This window comes from Phascolarctos cinereus, unplaced genomic scaffold (assembly GCF_003287225.1).
Source record: "Phascolarctos cinereus isolate Bilbo 61053 unplaced genomic scaffold, phaCin_HiC Scaffold_3;HRSCAF=262, whole genome shotgun sequence".
Lineage (NCBI taxonomy): Eukaryota > Metazoa > Chordata > Mammalia > Diprotodontia > Phascolarctidae > Phascolarctos > Phascolarctos cinereus.
This window is the reverse complement of record NW_027555736.1, coordinates 250,097,839-250,115,024: the sequence shown is the minus strand read 5'-3', so window position 1 is coordinate 250,115,024 and position 17,186 is coordinate 250,097,839. Positions and strand designations below refer to the sequence as shown.

Genomic DNA, 17,186 nt, shown 5'->3' with positions numbered 1-17,186 from the left:
AATCTACGCTTGACTAAAGTCAAGCAATTAACTAACAAATATTTGCTAAGCGCTTACTATGTGTTAGGCACTGTGCCGAGGGCTAAGGACGCAAATTAAGGCAAAAAACATAGTTCCTGCCCTCAAAGAGCCCCCACTTCAACAGGGGAGACAAGATGAAGGAAAAAATGTATATGTTGATCAGTTCAGTATAAACGTCAGATCATCTTAGAGGGAAGGCAAAAGCCATGGGGGGTTGGGAAAGGCATTGGCCAAAAGATGAGAATTAAATGGAGTCACAGAGGATGCCAGGAGATGGACATGAGGAAGAAGAGCATTCCAGGCCTAGGGAGCAGCTTAGGAAGGAAAACCTTTAGACTTCCTTGGGGCAGAAAGATTTGCAAACAAGTCATGCAGGGAAAGGGCATCCTACCAAATCTTTGAAGGCTATTGTATAGGTTAATATGATAATGATAATAATAATAATAATAACAGCTAGCATTTATATAGTACCTTAAGTGCTTGTAAGTACCTTACAAGTGCTTTATAAATATCTTATTTTGTCCTGACAGTAACCTGAGAGGTAGGTGCCATTATTATCCCCATTTTACAGATGAGTAAACTAAGGCAGACAGAGGGTAAGTGACTTGCCCAAGATTTACACAGCTAGTAAGTGTCTGAAGCTAGATTTGAGCTCAGATTTTCCTGACTCTAGGTCCAGTGCTGCTCCCACCTAGCTGTCTTTGAATACCTATAAATTGTGTATCCCTAGCAGTTTCACGTGGCTCGGTATTACCCTCATTTTACATGGGGGAGGTACTAAGAGGTAAACTAGCTTATTCAAGTTCCTCCGTGTCCCACAGTAGTGAAAGTGATAGCTAGGAACTTCTGAGTGGAGGTCTGGTGGCCTGCCTATAAGTCCACGCCATCCCTGGTAAGCCTGCACAAGGCATGCTCCTGCCATGGGGCATAGTCAAAGAAGCACAGCAGTTCCACTGCTTTCCTCCCATTCTCAAGAATCCGTTCTCCCGGGCTGCCTCTTCTCAACAATACTGTGCCCTGGATGAGTTAACATTTGTAAAGCATATTTATTTACTCCTCAGTGGGAAAGGGACTGTGTAATTATACAGCCAGATCATATTACTTGGGCTTTCTTTAGTCATCCAGCTTCCATCCAGGAAGTCTCTGCTCTGGTGTCAGAGGCGTCATGATGCACGCACACGAGGGAGCAGGGGTGGGGGGTGGGAGAGGAGAGGCCATCTTTTCTTGTCTAAAGGCCTAATAGGATCTCTTTTCTGGTGTTCTTGGAGTCGAGTGTTGCGAATAGTGGGGTTTCCAAGCCCATTCCCAAACGCTGGAATTCCCCCACCTCAGTCCGTCTCTAGGGCCCAACTCAGACATGCCACTATGTCCCCTTTGCATTCTCAACTGTTCAATTGTGAGCACCCTGTCATTCTGTCAACCCTCCCCAGGTGACTTTGGAAGGAAAAGTAAACTTCTTTGGAGTTCTAGATGCCTTTGTGCTCTGTACTAAGGGTGCTGGCAGGATGTGTCGTTATTATTACTGCTAATAATAATTCTGATAATCTAAATTCTCTTAGGATGACTCAACAATTCCACTTTTTTCCAGAAATTTATCCTCTGGAATCCAGAAGCATCTCAGACATGAGCCTTTCCTTTTCTCTTTTAAATATGAGTGAACCAATGTCTAACTTTTTAGGCTTGGACTCCTGAACTCTCCTCTGCCCCCCAGGAGAGGACTAGGGGAAAGGTGAGGTTGCGTGTAAGAGCAGGACTTTGGGAAATGAAGACAGGTCTATGCTGGTGTTACAAAAAAGCCCAGTCTAAGTTTGCTTCCTAGAAGTGAGTATTGAGAGAATACATACACATCCCAAAGGAAAAGGTAGCTTCTCTAGTTTTTTTCAACATTCAGTATAAAACCACCTCCACTGGGGATAAGAACTCAACTGATATTTGTAAAAACCACCTAAATCATGGATCCATTTTGTGTTTATATTTGCATGAGGCAAAATTCCTTCTTGGATCTTCAAACTCTTGGTAAACACAATCTCATGCATGAATCATCTCAAAATAAAAATCATGCCCAAAGAGTGCTAGGGGTGGGGTGGGTGGCAATTACCGATCTCCACAGAGCTATAGGAAATAAGTTTACATTGCAAAGATTGGGAGGGAGGGATTTGGATCTCAGATAACAGAGACTTTCCAGCTATAAAGATTGTGAGGAACAGTGGAACAATTTGCTGAAGGAGGGTGAAGTATTTCCACGGCTTGAAGAAAAGAGGATGGTGCTGCTTGTCATCCTGTTTGTACACGGGTAGATCAATCTATCGATATGCATTGATTGAGTGTCTATCATGTAGACTCACAGTGGGGAGAATGCTGGACTTGGATCAGAAGACCAGAAATTTTCTAGCTGTGTAACCCTGGGCAAGACACTTTCATCTCTGTCAGCCTCAGTTTCCTCATCTGTAAAATAGGGATAATACTTAATAGGGTTATTGTGAGGATGTAATGGGAGACATAACGCATATGAAATGTTTTGAAAATCTTAAAGTGCTATCTAAATGTTAGCCATTACTATGTGTTAGGTACTGGGGATAAGAAGCAAAAAACCCCCAAACTTGTTCTGCCCTCAGCTGAAATTTTATTGGATGAAACAATGTGTGTATGTGTGTATACAAAATAAATACAAAGCAATTTTCCTAGCACTTCAGGGTATTAGGATACCTAGGCCTCTAGAAGTGCCTTCCAGCCCTGTGGAATTCTAAATTGAGTCTCATTTTATAAGAGTTGGAAAGGAAGAAGAGAGAGGTTAAGCAGCCCACTAAATAATATGTCTAGTTAGCATTGATCTGGCCACAGAGACAAGGATTTCCTGACTCCTAGGAGGAAGTGTAGCTCAATGGGAAGAGCAGGGATCTAGACTGGGCCATTAATTAGCCGTGTGACCTTGGGCAAATCACTTCCCCTTTGAGGGCCTCAGTTTTTTTTATTCACGAAATGAAGAGATTGGACTACAACATCTCTTGAGGTCCCTTTCCAGGCTAACATTCTATAATAGGACTGCATGAAAAATTCCTCTAGTTATTAATCATAACTACCGCTTGAAAGCCTAAATCAAATCACTTGAGGGTCAGGATTACCTATCTCTCTCTCTCTCTCTCTCTCTCTCTCTCTCTCTCTCTGTCTCTCTCTCTTCCTCCCCCCATCTCTCTCTCTCTTCCTCCCCCCATTTCTCTCTGTCTCTCCTTTCTCTTTCTCTTTTCCCTCTCTTTTTCTTTTTCTTTTTCTCTTTCTTTTCTTTCTCTTTCTCTTTCTCCATTTTCTTTCTTTCCTTTTCTCATTCTTTCCTTTTCCTTCCTTTCTTTCATTGTTTACTTACCAACTATGTGTAGGAAATGTATTAATATGGTGAGTATAAAGTGTCATCCACTAAAGCAAACTCCTTGAAAATTATTTCTCCAGCTGCTGAACCTCTGTCCCCTGAAGAAAAAAAAAACCAACTTTTCCATCCACCACAGCAGATTACAGTTGCTCTTCTGATCAAGAGAAGGTGGGGGGCGAAGCTTTTGGAGGTGGGGAGGCAAAAGCTCCTTTAGTGTGCTGACCAATTAATTGGACCCTGGATTACAGAGGTCCCTATTCCCAAGCTTCAGCTTTGTGGCTGCCTCAGAGTTTAGGCTGAACCAATCTAGTTATGCTGAACCAGTGTCCCTAAGTTCACACAGGAGGGCCAAAAGCATATCCTGTCTTAGAAGGCCAAGCAAACAGCTCTATTTGACTCCCTGCTCCCAATTTGTTAGCTTTGCTTTGTTTCTGTCACCCTCACGAGGTTTAGCTCTGGTCGTTTTTGGACTCTCTCAACTATGCATGGGAAGGGGTGGGGGAGGGAAAGGAAGGGAGCCCCGGCTACTTCTGGTTGTCTGTGTTTCTCTTTCCCCCTTCTTTCTCCTCCGGTTTAGTCCATCCTAATGTACCTCCTCGCTACTGTTGCCCTCTGTCACGATGTCTCCCATACACCTTCCTTTTAAAGGCCCTTGTATATATGTCGGTCTGTTTGTTACTCTGCTTTAATTTCTTGCCTGTCTCATAAATAGGCACTGCCTTCTTTTCCTTTTAAATCGGGATCTCTCTGCTGTGTGTGAGTATTGACTGAGATGCTTTAGCTCTATACAAGTAAATGATTAGGCCTTCCTGTACACTGCTCAGCTGGGGGGAGGTGGGGGATGGGAGGACAAACTCTTTCTTCCACCTCACCCTTCCTAGGCTGATATATGACTCCCTCCTCCCCACTTTCCCCCAATCCTACTGAACTATATATGTGCCTTCAGGACTTCACTTTTTGCGTCTACTTGGTGTGAATCTGTCTTTTTGTTCCCTCTCCCCCTCTCTCCATCCTTCTCCTCCTTTGTTTGTCAGCAGAGAGGGTGGAATGGATCTGAGCAGAGACCCTGAGGAGATGAAGATAAATGGATTTTGCAATAAATCCAGGAGCAGAGTTGTAACCTGACTTAAAACAAATAAAAGGGCCAAGACTGCACTTAAGCCCAGCAAAAAACACATCTCCCAATGTAAACAGAAGAAAGGCCTAAATGGGCAAAAAGAGCCTCTGACACTCTTAAGTATCTTTAAAAAAAAAAAAGAACCCCCCTCAGGAGGGGATTTAGTGTGGACAAGAAGCCACAGTCAGCTCCCCAACCTGGTTTTAGAGAAGAGGAGGGCGTTGCCTCTGGCATTTGAAACAGGAAAGGGGTTCCCATAACTTTTCTACTCATTTCCCCTTGATTTATAGCTTTAAAAAGTAAAACAACTACTTTGGAGCAAGACAGGAAAGTTGGTTTCTTTATATAAAGACTTTTTGCTCCCTAGCACAGGGCATGGGGCCTAACATGTTGCTGTTCTGGGAGAGATGTGTGCCCTGGAATGGTGGATTGATGGCTGAATGATAATAATAGCAATAATAATAATAATAATAATAATAATTTTTTAAAAGGACATGAAGTGAACTCCCAAATCCTTAGTCATTCCCAGAATGTAGAATTCTGAGGAATTTGAATTGATCCCTCCTCATTCTCCATTTTCTTCATAGAAGATGAGAAGGAAGGAGGTTACAAAAATGTTGGCCCTAAGAATGCCCCTGTATATGCTGAGTCTGGCTTAGTGGTTGGGATTTTTTTTTATCAAGTTCATTTATGTTGCGTGTGTTTATACCAATTATAATCATTTGGGAGAAGAGTGGTCCAGACATATAGAACATCCATGGAAAGCACTACTGGTGAGAACACAGCAGCACATATTCTTCAAATTCTAGTTTTTAGGAGTGGCCTAGGTCACTAAAGGTTTAAATGACTTGGCCAGGATCACACAGTCATTATGTGGGAGGAGGGTCTTGAACCCGGGTTTCCCTATCCACATCCTCTAACGCTTTAAATTTATATGACATTTCATATTTTTCAAAGAGACAGTTGAGCATAAAGAGCAAAAATGTTTGGACTTGCAATTATAAAGATGTTGGTTTGAATTTCACTTCCAATACTTACTAGCTTTGTGACAACTAAGAATGTTTAAAAATCACTGACTTCCCTCCTTCCCTCCTTCCCTCCTTCTTCCTGAGGTTATTATAAGAATTAATAAAAGATGAATTCAAAGCTTTGAGAACTGAGGACTCCATAGTAACAACTACAGTGCTGAGAGAGGAATGGTACCACCGTCATATGGTAAGGATGCTCCCAAAGGCTAAGCTGGGAGCCCTTATGATTTGTTGCCTGGTAAGTATCTATGGGCAACGAGGTGGCACAGTGGATAGAGCACCAGGCCTGGAGTCAGGAAGACTCAACTTCTTCAGTTCAAATCTGGCCTCAGACACTTACTAGCTGTGTGACCCTGGGCAAGTCACTTAACCCTGTTTGCCTCAGTTTCCTCATCTGTAAAATGAGCTGGGGAAGGAATGGCGAACCAGTATCTTTGTCAAGAAAACCCTAAATGGAGTCATGAAGAGTAGGACACAAATGAAAAATGGCTGAACAAAAAAGAGGACTCTAGCCTCTTAAAGATTGCCCCACAGGTACCTGGGTGACATTTTTTTCCCCAACCACACTGTACTTCTCTAAGAGTAGCCTTTTTACCCATCTCTGAGCCAACTTTGGTTGATGGCTCTCCCTCCCCACCAACATAAGCCCTCTCAGTGCTGGGAGAGGCTGGTGCTGGGATAATTGCTTACAGATATGGTCAGCTTTTTACTAATGGGCTCCAAGGAAGGGCTGGATCACATGAATAGTTGGTGCACTGAAGCCTGACGCTGATCAACATATAGTAGAAAGGGACCTTTGGTGTGATCTGTTCCAATCCCCTCATTTTTCAAATGGGGAAGCCAAGGGCTGAAGAGGTTATGTTACTTGCTCAAGGTCAAACAGATAATGTGGTGGAGCCTGGATTCAAACTCAGGGCCTCTGGCTCCACATTTTTTCCTTTTCACTGAGGATCAAAGTATTTAAAGCTGGATATACCTTTAGAGGCTTTTCATAGAACTCCTTCATCTTGCAGATGAGGAAATAGAGGTTCTGAGAGGATGGGGCCAGGATTTGAACTCAGATCCTCTGGTCTCCAAACTTCAGGGCTCTTTCCACAATGCCATTCTTCTTGACTCAACATGAACTCATTTATATCCTTGGTCATAGCTAGAATTATCATTGAGTTGCCCTATTGGAGAAAAGTCTTGGGATCTAAAAGGATTTGCTAAAGTCAAACAGGTTAGCAGTTGCCCCAGGAAGAGAGAATGGAATAGGCCCATAATTGTAGTTCCTAAGAGAGGAAGATGTCCCAACTACTTCATTACTGAACTGCCTCTTGGTGTCTAAGAGTACTTCTACAGCACTCCAGGGTTTCTTTGTTTTTCGAGAGCTTTCCTCACAGAAGGTAGATATACCCTAGCTTGTTCTAGACCTCAAGGTCTGTGGGACTGCTTAGGGGTCTGTGGATAGATTTGAGAGGATCCAGGAACTAGGAGAGGGAAAAAATATCCAAGTTATTTCTAACTTTGGTTTCCTTTGTAATCTTATATATTTTATTTTATACATTTAAAAACATTATTCTGAGAAGGGACCCACAGGCTTGGCCAGATGGCCAGAGGGGTCCATGATACAGAAAAAGTTTAAAACCCTCTGTTCTAAACAGTGGCATGAAGGGTCTTGCTAACATATTTCTTTCCAGCCAGGCTGATGACCACAAAGTAATTAAGAGAAGTTTGAAGCATTCAGCAAAGAAGATAGTCGTTTTCAAATCATGGAACAGCCTAGGATTGTCTAACGTTGTAGAAGGCAGTGGTTCTGTATGCAGGACCCTTCTCGTTCATTTTAAGCTTGGTTTTTAAAGAGATCACATTAGTCATTCAACCTAGTTTCCCCTTCCTAAGGCTGTTTTGTTTAAAATTACCTCTGTTCTGTATCTCTCTAATGCCCTTATAATTATGATTTATAGATGGAAGAGACCTTAGAGATGGGTTCTTAAGCTGGGGTCTACAAACATGTTTTTAAAAAATATTTTGATCACTTTTTTCAATGTAATTGATTTCCTTTGTATTCTTCTGCATTTTTATTTTATGTATTTTAAAAATTCTGAGAAAAAAAGAGTTTTGCCAGTCTGCTGTAAGGTTAAGAACCCATGACTCAGTCCAGCTCCTTTATGGATGAGAAAAATGAAAGCCAGACAAATGAAGTGATTTGCTTAATGGAACATATTTGCAGAGTAAGGATCCTAAGCCAGGTCCTCTGACAGATTCAGTGCTCTTTCCATGGTTGTGGTGCATAGAGGTGTAAGGGATAGAACAAGTTGGGAAGACTTGATTTCTTATCTCTGTGTTGCTGAATGAGTTACTTAATCTCTCTCAGACTTAGCATAGGCATCTGTAAGATGGGTTAACAATGTTACCTACCTCACAGGATTGTCAAGAGGATCAAATAAGATGTTTGAAGTGTTTTGTAAGCCTTAACTTTATATAAATGTTACCAATTATTAGATTATACCATATTTCCTCCTCATTTATCATGTAATATTGTATATTATAACTATATTCGCATCTTATTCTTTGATTAAACTGCAAACTACACGAAGATGGGAACGTTAATTTACCTCATTCTGTATTTTCCCCAATGTTTAGCAGAGTGTTCTGCTTATTGATTTTGCTTAATTGAATTCCCTGAACACCGATAGCAGAGGGAACCAAATGTCAGGGAGAAGTTAGCCTGGGATAAAAACATTTTCTGTGAATAATCCACTCAGGGAATAATTGAAAGAAGACTGGGAATCCCAACTGGGTCTCTCTCTATAAAGAACAGCAAAGCTTTTTTACCAACTAATCCCTCTGAGTACAGGCCACTTCTAACCCCATTTTAAAGAGGAGCAAACCAACAATGGAAAGGCAGAGATTTCACAGAATTGCAGAGTCTCAGAGTCAAAGGGGACCTCAGAGGCTGCCAGGCCCAGACTTGTCCCTGCTTCACTTCCTTATAACCTGTGAATCTGGAGTGAGGAGCTTCTGTGAATGACGGGATGAGAGTAGACAGTCGCTAAGGTCAAACTCTTGGGCCCCTAACTGAAGCAAAGAGAGAGGCCTACCATTTTCTGGCTAATGTCCAGTTGCGTACTCTCAGTGGCCAAGGTTTTTGATTCTACTTTCTCGTTACGGTTATCCCTTCCATATCGCAGGGGTTAGAGGCATGGTGCTCCTGCAATCTGGAAAGTCCACATAAAAAGTTTTGGTCCCCTCTTCATACCAGAGAAGATGTCTGAATTTTTTCTTTTTCTTTTATGGGGTGTTTCAAGTCCCTTATTGTGAAATTTGGGCTGATACTATACGACACTAATATATTTCAAGCATTTTTGAGTTTTTAAACTTACTCTGGGCTGTTTGTTGGCCTTTGGGTGTCATTTGCGGCTTCCGCAAAACACCCAAAATTCTCATTTAATTTCTTATCCTGGCCAGCCAGATATTGAAACCATGATGTATTTCTTTTACCTGTTTAATTGTATTTCTTTTACCTGTTTTCCTTTCTAGTCCCACTGTCAGTATATTAGTTTAGGTCCTCATTTCTTCTCATTTGTATTATTATTACAATAGCCTCCTAAGGGTATTCCTGTCTCTAATTCATACATCACATAGAGGCCCAAGCAATTTAATCATTATAATGGCTAACATGTATATAGTACTTTAAGATTGGAGTTATTATCACTGTTCAGTTGTAACCAAGGTTTTCTTGGCAAAGATATTAGAGTGGTTTGCCATTTCCTTTTCCAGCTCATTTTACAGATGAGGAAACTGAGGCAGACAGGGTTAAGTGACTTGCCCATGGTCACACAGCTAAGGAGTGAGTGTCTGAGGCCAGATTTGAACTCAGGAAGATGAATCTTCCCGACTTCAGGCCTGGCACTCTGTGCACTGCACACCTTGGCTGCCCGTTTGACAAGTACTATCTCATTTGATCCTAGCAACAGCCCTGGGAGGCAGGTGCTATCATTACCTCCATTTTACAGATGAGGAAACTGAAGCTGAGAGAGGTTAAATAACCTGACTACAGTCACACAGCTAGCACATGTCTGACACAAGGTTCAAACTGGTCTTCCTCATTATAAGTCAAGAGCTTTATCTTGACTTATACCATCTACCCCTCTTTGTATTGCCCTGATCACTTTATTCTTCTAATTAAAAAACTTCACTGGCTCTCTATTTTCTACCAAAAAAAACCCCATAAACTGATCCTGGCATTCAAGACCCTCAATAATCTAATTTACCTATACAGACTTATCACATACTACCCCCCCATTATGTTATAACAAGAGTGATTAAGAGGTGTCCCCCCGGTTTCCCCCAACTTTCTGCCCTGAGTAGAGTATAAGCAATGTGTGGAGCCAATCTGAGCTCCCTGGGCTGCTTCCACGTGCTCAGCACTGAAGGGCTTTGGGATGACATAGAAATCCCATAGTCCCTGGGGTTGGCAGAAGAGGGAGGGGCTGCATCAGAGAGGATTGGCTACTGAGCCAGGAAGAATAGCCCACTGTGTAGACCTTAAAAAGAGTAACTTAGTTATCAGGTTTCTTCTGAACATGTGGCTTGGGACTCTGACAGCTTTCCTTTGGGCTTCCCATGAGGAAGGGGTTCCTTTTCTCCTCTGCCTTCCCCTAGCTATGGCAGCAGCTGTTGACATATAACAACAAACTTATGTGCTGGCCTGGGTGAACCTGACACAGGATTTCTAAGCCCTAGCTGTCTTCTGTTTTGTCCTTGTTCCCTGGGGCAGCTACATGGTGCAGTGGATACAGTGCTGGGTCTGGAGTCAGGAAGACTTACCTCCCTGAGTTCAAATCTGGTCTCCAACCATACTGGTTGTGTGACCTTGGGAAAGTCACCTAACCCTGTTTACTCCAGTTTCCTCATCTGTAAAATGGCCTGAAGAAGGAAATGGCAAGAAGAAAGAAAACCCCAAATGGAGTTACAAGTTGGACACAACTGAAAAGACTGAATAACAAATTCTTTCCCTGAGCGCACGTGACTGTAAAACAATCATACGAGACAAATTATTCAAGCCCTATGTTTATATTGGGAGTTTGAGAGTTCCTGGGTTCCTCAGTCAGTGCTAAGTGATGACAGGGGTTTTCTACAGCTATTATAACTTTTCCCTGGGTAGAAAGTGAATCCTGGCAGGAGGATGAGCCCAAGCCATCCTCTGGCTTGCCCCAGGAGGTATCAGCCTCGAGGGAGTTATTTGGACAGTGCAGAGCTGAGGAGAAGATGAAATGCTATTTATGCTTTATGTTTTCATTTCATTTTTCAAGCTTTTTTTATGGGTCTTATATGTTTTCAGCATTTCTCTCATGATTGAGGAAATAAGTAGCTATCCTTTAGCCGACCTACTTTGGACACAGAGTACCTTTCTAAGGGGATCCAGTTAAACACTTCTCAGGCAGTCTCTAGGTCTGGACCAAACCTAAGCTTTACGTAATTTTTCCTGGAGATCTGGAGTACGTACATAAAAAGTTAGAGACAATGAGAGAAAGAGCCTGACTTTTCTCTTTAGAGTCAGTAATCCCTTAGGATTAAACTCGGTCCACTAGAAAATCCAGAGTGAGAGCCCCTTAGCAGGACAGGGTGTTCTTGCACCCCTTGACCAGGGTGCCTTTTTAAAAACAATGTATTCTGTATACCAGCAATCAGTCAATTTATCAATCAAGAAATATTTGTTAAGCACTTACTGTATGCCAGACAATGTGCTAAGCACTGGAGATACAAGAAGAGGCAAAAGGCAGTCCCTGCCCTCAAGGAGCTTTCTATCTAATGGAGGAGACAACACTGAAACAAATATATGCAAATAGGGCAAATAGGACATAATTAACACAGAGATAACACTAGGATTAGGAGCGGAGGGAGGCTTCCTGTAGAAGGTGGGATTTTAGTTGAGACTTAAAGGAACACTCTTCTCCTCTCTGCCTCCCCACTTCTTGTCCCTTCTGCTTCTGTGCCTTTGCACAGAATGGTGTGAACTGGTCTTCTCTGATAGCTCTCCTCTTGTTGAAATCTCTCCCTTCTTTAGAGGCCCAGCCCAGGTACCACTTCCTTCATGAAGTCATCAACTCCGCCTATCCTCTTCCCCTTTAGCTGAAAGTGATTTTTTTTTTACCTCCTCAAATTTCTCACGGCACTTTTCCTGAATCTTTCCTTTGTACTATTACACTGCCATATTTTTACACTTATTTTTGTTCAAGTCATTTCGCCTCATTAGATCCTAGCTCCTTGAAGGCAGGCTTTGTGTTATATTTACCATGAATCTCAAAACACCTGGCCTAGTGCTTTGCACAGAATAAGAGCTTAACAAATGCTTATTAAATGAATGAATGAGTGAGTGGCCTTGTTGTCTGGAATAAGGAAAGGAGATAGATTGTCAGAAGAACCTTGCAGGAGACCCTGTGGGAGCTGCCCTCATTGCTTTCCTTGGCAGACAAAAAGTGGGTTCAGCGTGTTTATTTGGGAAGTGGCAAACTGGGGTCAAGGTCAAATGCTGGCCCCATTTGGCTGTACAGCCACTGGCAGGGGATCTCAAGAAGTGGACTTGGCTCTAGCAGCCGCCACTGGTCATACAAACCTGAAAAATCTCCAAGACGTTTTCAGCCCATTTGCACTTATCAAATATCATTTCAGAAACCCCAGCGGTTTGGGTAGGATTCTTTCCAGAATGAGGTGGATTTCAAAAACAAACCCAAGCTTATTCCTTTTACAGACAGAATTTCCGGAGACTTCTGCCTTGATGTTAAAACACCTTCCTAAATCCTTCTTCCCAACCCTATCCCGCTCCCCCCACCCCCCACACACGTGAATTCAATGGCACCGAATTCACATAGCCACAGACCTCTTCAAGCACACCTATACACACGAAGACCAAGGCAACTTTCTAGGCAGAGTCTTTAGCCAAGAAAGGCCTTTGTTCCTCTGGCCCTCTGGTTTCCCCTGGCAAATATTTGAGTTATATGATGCTCAGCAGTAAGTGAATACAAAGTTCAGGGCTGGGGGCCTCCATGAACCAAACTGTGGTTTGTCTGAAGCTCTCTCCTATTTGGGTTAGAGATGAATGTCTCTCTCCTGAGGCCTTGGCAGGCAGTCTGAACCCTGAGTCTGAAGCAAAGTTCAACAAACAGTCACCTCACCATCCTTGGGTGTTGTTTGTCTAAGTGCAGATTCAGCCTGACAGCATGATGATAGATATCTCGGTGGTAATCAGACAAACCTGTATTGACTGGAGGGAGGCAGATCCCAGGGAGATGAAGTTTAGAATTGGTTTCTTCCTGTCTCCTTAGCCTCAGCATCAGCCATCCCAAAAGAAAAGCCATCATTAATTCTCCAAATGCCTTCACAAGGAAATTCTGGGATATTTGACATTTGAACATAATTACAATATGACAACAATTTGTAGTTAACTTTCTCTTTAATGACCTCAAAATCTTTTATAAGGAAGCTCTTTAAAGTCCACCTAATTTCAGAGGAATCCTAGTATGGTGAGTTTCTCAGGATTGTCTAGTGACTCATGGAAAGGGAAGTGGGATTTGTATCCCAGTGTCCTGACTTCCATAAATGAATAGATTTTTTAAAAAAATTTGCAATTTAGAAACAAAAAATGGATTATTCACTGATAAAAATGAGCAAAGATTTTAAAAAAAGACAATGATAAATGTTGGAAGGGGTATAGGAAAACAGGCACATTGGTGGACTTGTGAATAGGTACAGTCATTTTGGAAAGCGCTTTGGAATTATACACAAAAAAGCCCTTTGACCCAGCTCTACCATTCAATAGTTAGGCTTATACCCAAAAGAGATCAAAGGAAAATGGAAAATATCCTTTATGTACAAAAATGTTTATAGCAGTTCACAATGAAAAAAAATTGTGCCCTAACCTTCTGTTATTTTTTAGGTAATTTTGATATTAGGAAGTAACTGTTAACATATCTGTTAGTACACAAGATTGTCCCTCCTGTTACAAGCAGGTATGGTACATGGAAGAATGATACAGAGTATCTGCCCCCTAGGAATTTATACTCTTGTTGGAGAAAGTAAGATGTGGAAAGATGAGAAAACAAAAATTATTAATTTTTGGTGCAGTCTCATGATTTCCTTCCCCATTTTGTAGTTGAGGAAACTTGGTAAGGAAAAGGACCACCTCTGTCAGAGATAGAGAAAGGAGAAGAGAGTGGGGAGGGGGTGATGTTAAAGGGTTTCGAGACGAAGAGAATGTAGAAGAAGGTGCTTGTGTCAACTGGTTTCAATTCTCAGCAAAGTAGGAGGCAAGTGGTGTGAGGTGGGGTTGGAGATGTGGGAGGTTTGAGGAGGGAAGAGAAGGTGTGGAAAAGCTTTTGTGAATAGCTGGTTAGGGCAGAAGTCAGCAAACTTCGGCCCTGCAAGCTACTGCCTGTTTTTGTATACCTGAAAGCTAAGAATGATTCCTACGTTAAAAAAAAAATCTAATTGTATTTAAGAATATAAAAAGCATTCTTAGCTCATTGGCCATACAAAAAATAGGCCTCAGGCTGGGTTTGGCCCTCCAGCCATAATTTGCTGACCCCTGGATTTCGGAATCAATTAGGGAAGAATAAAGGAATTGCCTTGCTTTAGTGAAGGCCCAGATGAATTTGGATAACATAGGTTCATATTGGCCTCACTGGGTAATTTCCTCTTAGTAGAAGAGTTAGATGGTGGGAATAACCCAGGACTAAGATTTTGAAAGGATTGATCTGTGATAGAACAATGGGGCAGGAGATTCAAAAGCACTGGACAGGGTAGAGTTGAGCTGGCTCATTACATTGGAAAGGGAAGGAAATGAAGCAACAGAAGAGTAAAGGTCTGAGAAGGTGGGATCAGAAGTAACAGTAAAGGTAAAGTATGGCTTAGGTCTCCTATACCTACACTTTGTAAAGGTTACAGAAGTATAGGAAGAGATGGAATAAGAGGAGGTTATGGTCAGAAGAATGACGGAGTTTTTAAATGAGGAAATGGGATTCTTCTGGGTAAAGATGAAATTTAGAATTTGACCATTTATGAGGCTGACATCAAGCTGAAGAGGTAGAACATGAAATTTAAGGAGACTGAGGAACTGGGAGGTTAGAGAATTTGAGGGAGCATCAATATGGATCTATAATCATTATAAATGACACTCATATAGCACTTACTACATGCCATGTGCTTTATAATGATTATTTCATTTAGTTCTCATAACAACCTGCCCTGGTAGATAATATTATTATCCCCATTTTATGGGTGAGAAAACTGATAAAACAGGGGTTAAATGACTTGCCCACATAGCTAGTAAATGTCTAAGGAAGGATTTTAACTCAGACCTTCCTGAATCCAGACCCAGCATTGTATCTATTGTGCCAACCTGAGTTTCTTATTACAAAGGCATGAGTTAGAAAGAAGAGAAAAATGATGACCCAAGTGCTGAACTTCTTAAAAAAAAGAAGATTAATGATTTGGGAGCTGGTATTCAACAGACAGCATTTTCTGAATTGGTTGAGAAATTTTGATACCGTGAGGAAAGTTTGCTGAATGACAGTAGTAAAAGAAGTCTAGAAGTAGAAGTGGTAAGCAAGGAGGGTGTGTGTGTGTGTGTGTGTGTGTGTGTGTGTGTGTGTGTGTGTGTGTGTGTGTCTGTTTGTGTGTTGGAGGAAAATGGGAAACAGGGGGAAGGATGTGGGTAAAGATATCGCCAGTAGTGAAAAGGAGGATGGGATGGAGTGTCACGGTGGGGGAGACGGTTCTCAGTGAGGTTGGTAGTTAGAAAAGGTGTAAGAGAAAGAGATCTAAGTTGAAGAGAAGTTTGTCCATTATAAGGTTGGAGGGGGAAATGAGGATTTGAGATTAACTCCTGTTTGCCTCAGTTTCCATGAGTATGAGGATAAAGGTGAAGATTGGGAAAGTTTTCTCTCATGGGGCCAGTTATTAATGTCAGGATAGGGAGATTGATATAGGGTTAGTAGTAATTGGAAGATGAAAAATAAAGCTCACCCTCTCCAGGAGTGTTGTTGATAAGCAAAGGACCTGTGAATGAATGGGGTAGATGGTGCTGTGGTTTTCCCTTTGGCTGGCTCTGTGCTGGGTTGAGATCTTGCAGTGACCTGGCCTGATGATGCCCCTACTCTGACCGGCTGCTGGTACTCCTCATTTACAGTGGCTAGAGGTGGGGCAACGTTGCTTTCCAAGCCTCCCCTGGCTTCTTACTATTTACCAGGACTCATACGGACTTCTCTGGCATGCCCTCTGACCCTTTTCCCAGTGCTCAAAGGCTATTTACCAGGGCAACCCTTTTTCCAGAGCCTTCAGGCTTCAGACCTACTTACCTGAGCGCCAAGATTCTGATGCAAATCTTCTCCTAGCCTCTGCCAGCTCTTGGCCATGTTAAACAGTTCCATCTGGACTGGATGGAAAAGTTAACTCTTTCAGTGCAGTTCCTTTATCATTGAGCTATCTCAGATCTTTTGGAGCCACTTGCTAAGATTTGTGGAGTAGGGAGAGTCCAGGTCCTTTATAACCTTTTATATGGGAATTCTCAAGTGACGGTTTTTTCTAAAACCTGGTAATTAACTCTATGGTGATTTGAATAAAGAATGAGACTCAATCTTTAAGACATGTAGGAAGGAAGCTACTAAGTAGTTTTTTCTCTATGTTGGTAAAGATGATACGCTTTAACAATACCTCATATCATAATAAAGCAGTTCTCAAAGGAATAAATCTGAATTATCAACATCCATGTGAAAAAAATGTTCCAAATCATTATTAGAGAAATTCAAATGAAAACAACTCTGTGCTTCTACCTTATACCCATCAGATTGGCAAAGATGGCAAAAAAGGAAAAACAAATATATGGAAAGACAGGCACACTGTGGCACTATTGGTAGAGCTTTGAACTGGTCCAACCGTTTCAGAAAGAAATTTGGAACCATGCCCCTAAGTTCTCCAAACGGTGCATGTTTTTGACTAAGTGAAACCCACCACAAGTCTATGCTCCAAAGAGCTCAAAGAAAGAGGAAAGGTACACATATATACAAAGTATTTATAGCGGCTTTTTTTTGTTGTAGCAAAGAATTGGAAACAAATGGTATACCCATCAATTATAGCTACCCTTTGGAGATAAGTAGTTGACAGGTATTATCTTTTAAAACTAGCACTGGAGGTAGAGAAGTGAAGTGGGTTAGCCAAGGTAATGTACTAAGATGGTGTTAGATGGTGATTCACCTTGACAGCTGCAACATTCCCAAATAGTTTGTCATCTCATCCAGTCATCCATAGGAAACCAGGGCCTCTTCAGGGAATCTTGCCAGTTACCCTACTCATCATCTTCTTCCTCCTTCTTGCTCCGGGAAACTATAATAAAATCAATACAGCCATTGCTGCTAGAAAGCATGTGACAGTCGATAGCCCTATGGCTCTACTATGTAAAACATAAAAATAGGAAACATGGATGTATTCCCAAGTTCAGAAAATCAAACACTGAAGGAAGTAAAGTCTATCTAATTACAAAGTGTATCTTAATCAGAGAAGGCTCCATGTGAAGATATGTTGGTCACCACTGTGGCTTCAGAGGACTGATAGTGAAATATGACTCTACTTCTCAGCAAAGAGGCGGTGGAAGATAGTTGCTGAATGAGGCCTATGT

At 41.8% G+C, this 17,186-nt stretch overlaps 1 long non-coding RNA gene across 2 annotated transcripts in view; it reads right to left on the bottom strand.

The window, feature by feature from the left end:
- Window positions 1-17,186, bottom strand: part of LOC144456366 (uncharacterized) — a 29,046-nt gene that overhangs the window by 10,859 nt on the left and 1,001 nt on the right. Inside the window, exon 2 of one of the 2 annotated variants that reach the window (XR_013485469.1) lies at window positions 16,766-16,894. This is a non-coding gene — a long non-coding RNA (uncharacterized LOC144456366). Of the gene's footprint in view, window positions 1-12,949; window positions 16,895-17,186 lie in introns of those variants that run through there. The other variant, XR_013485468.1, reaches the window with a different exon arrangement.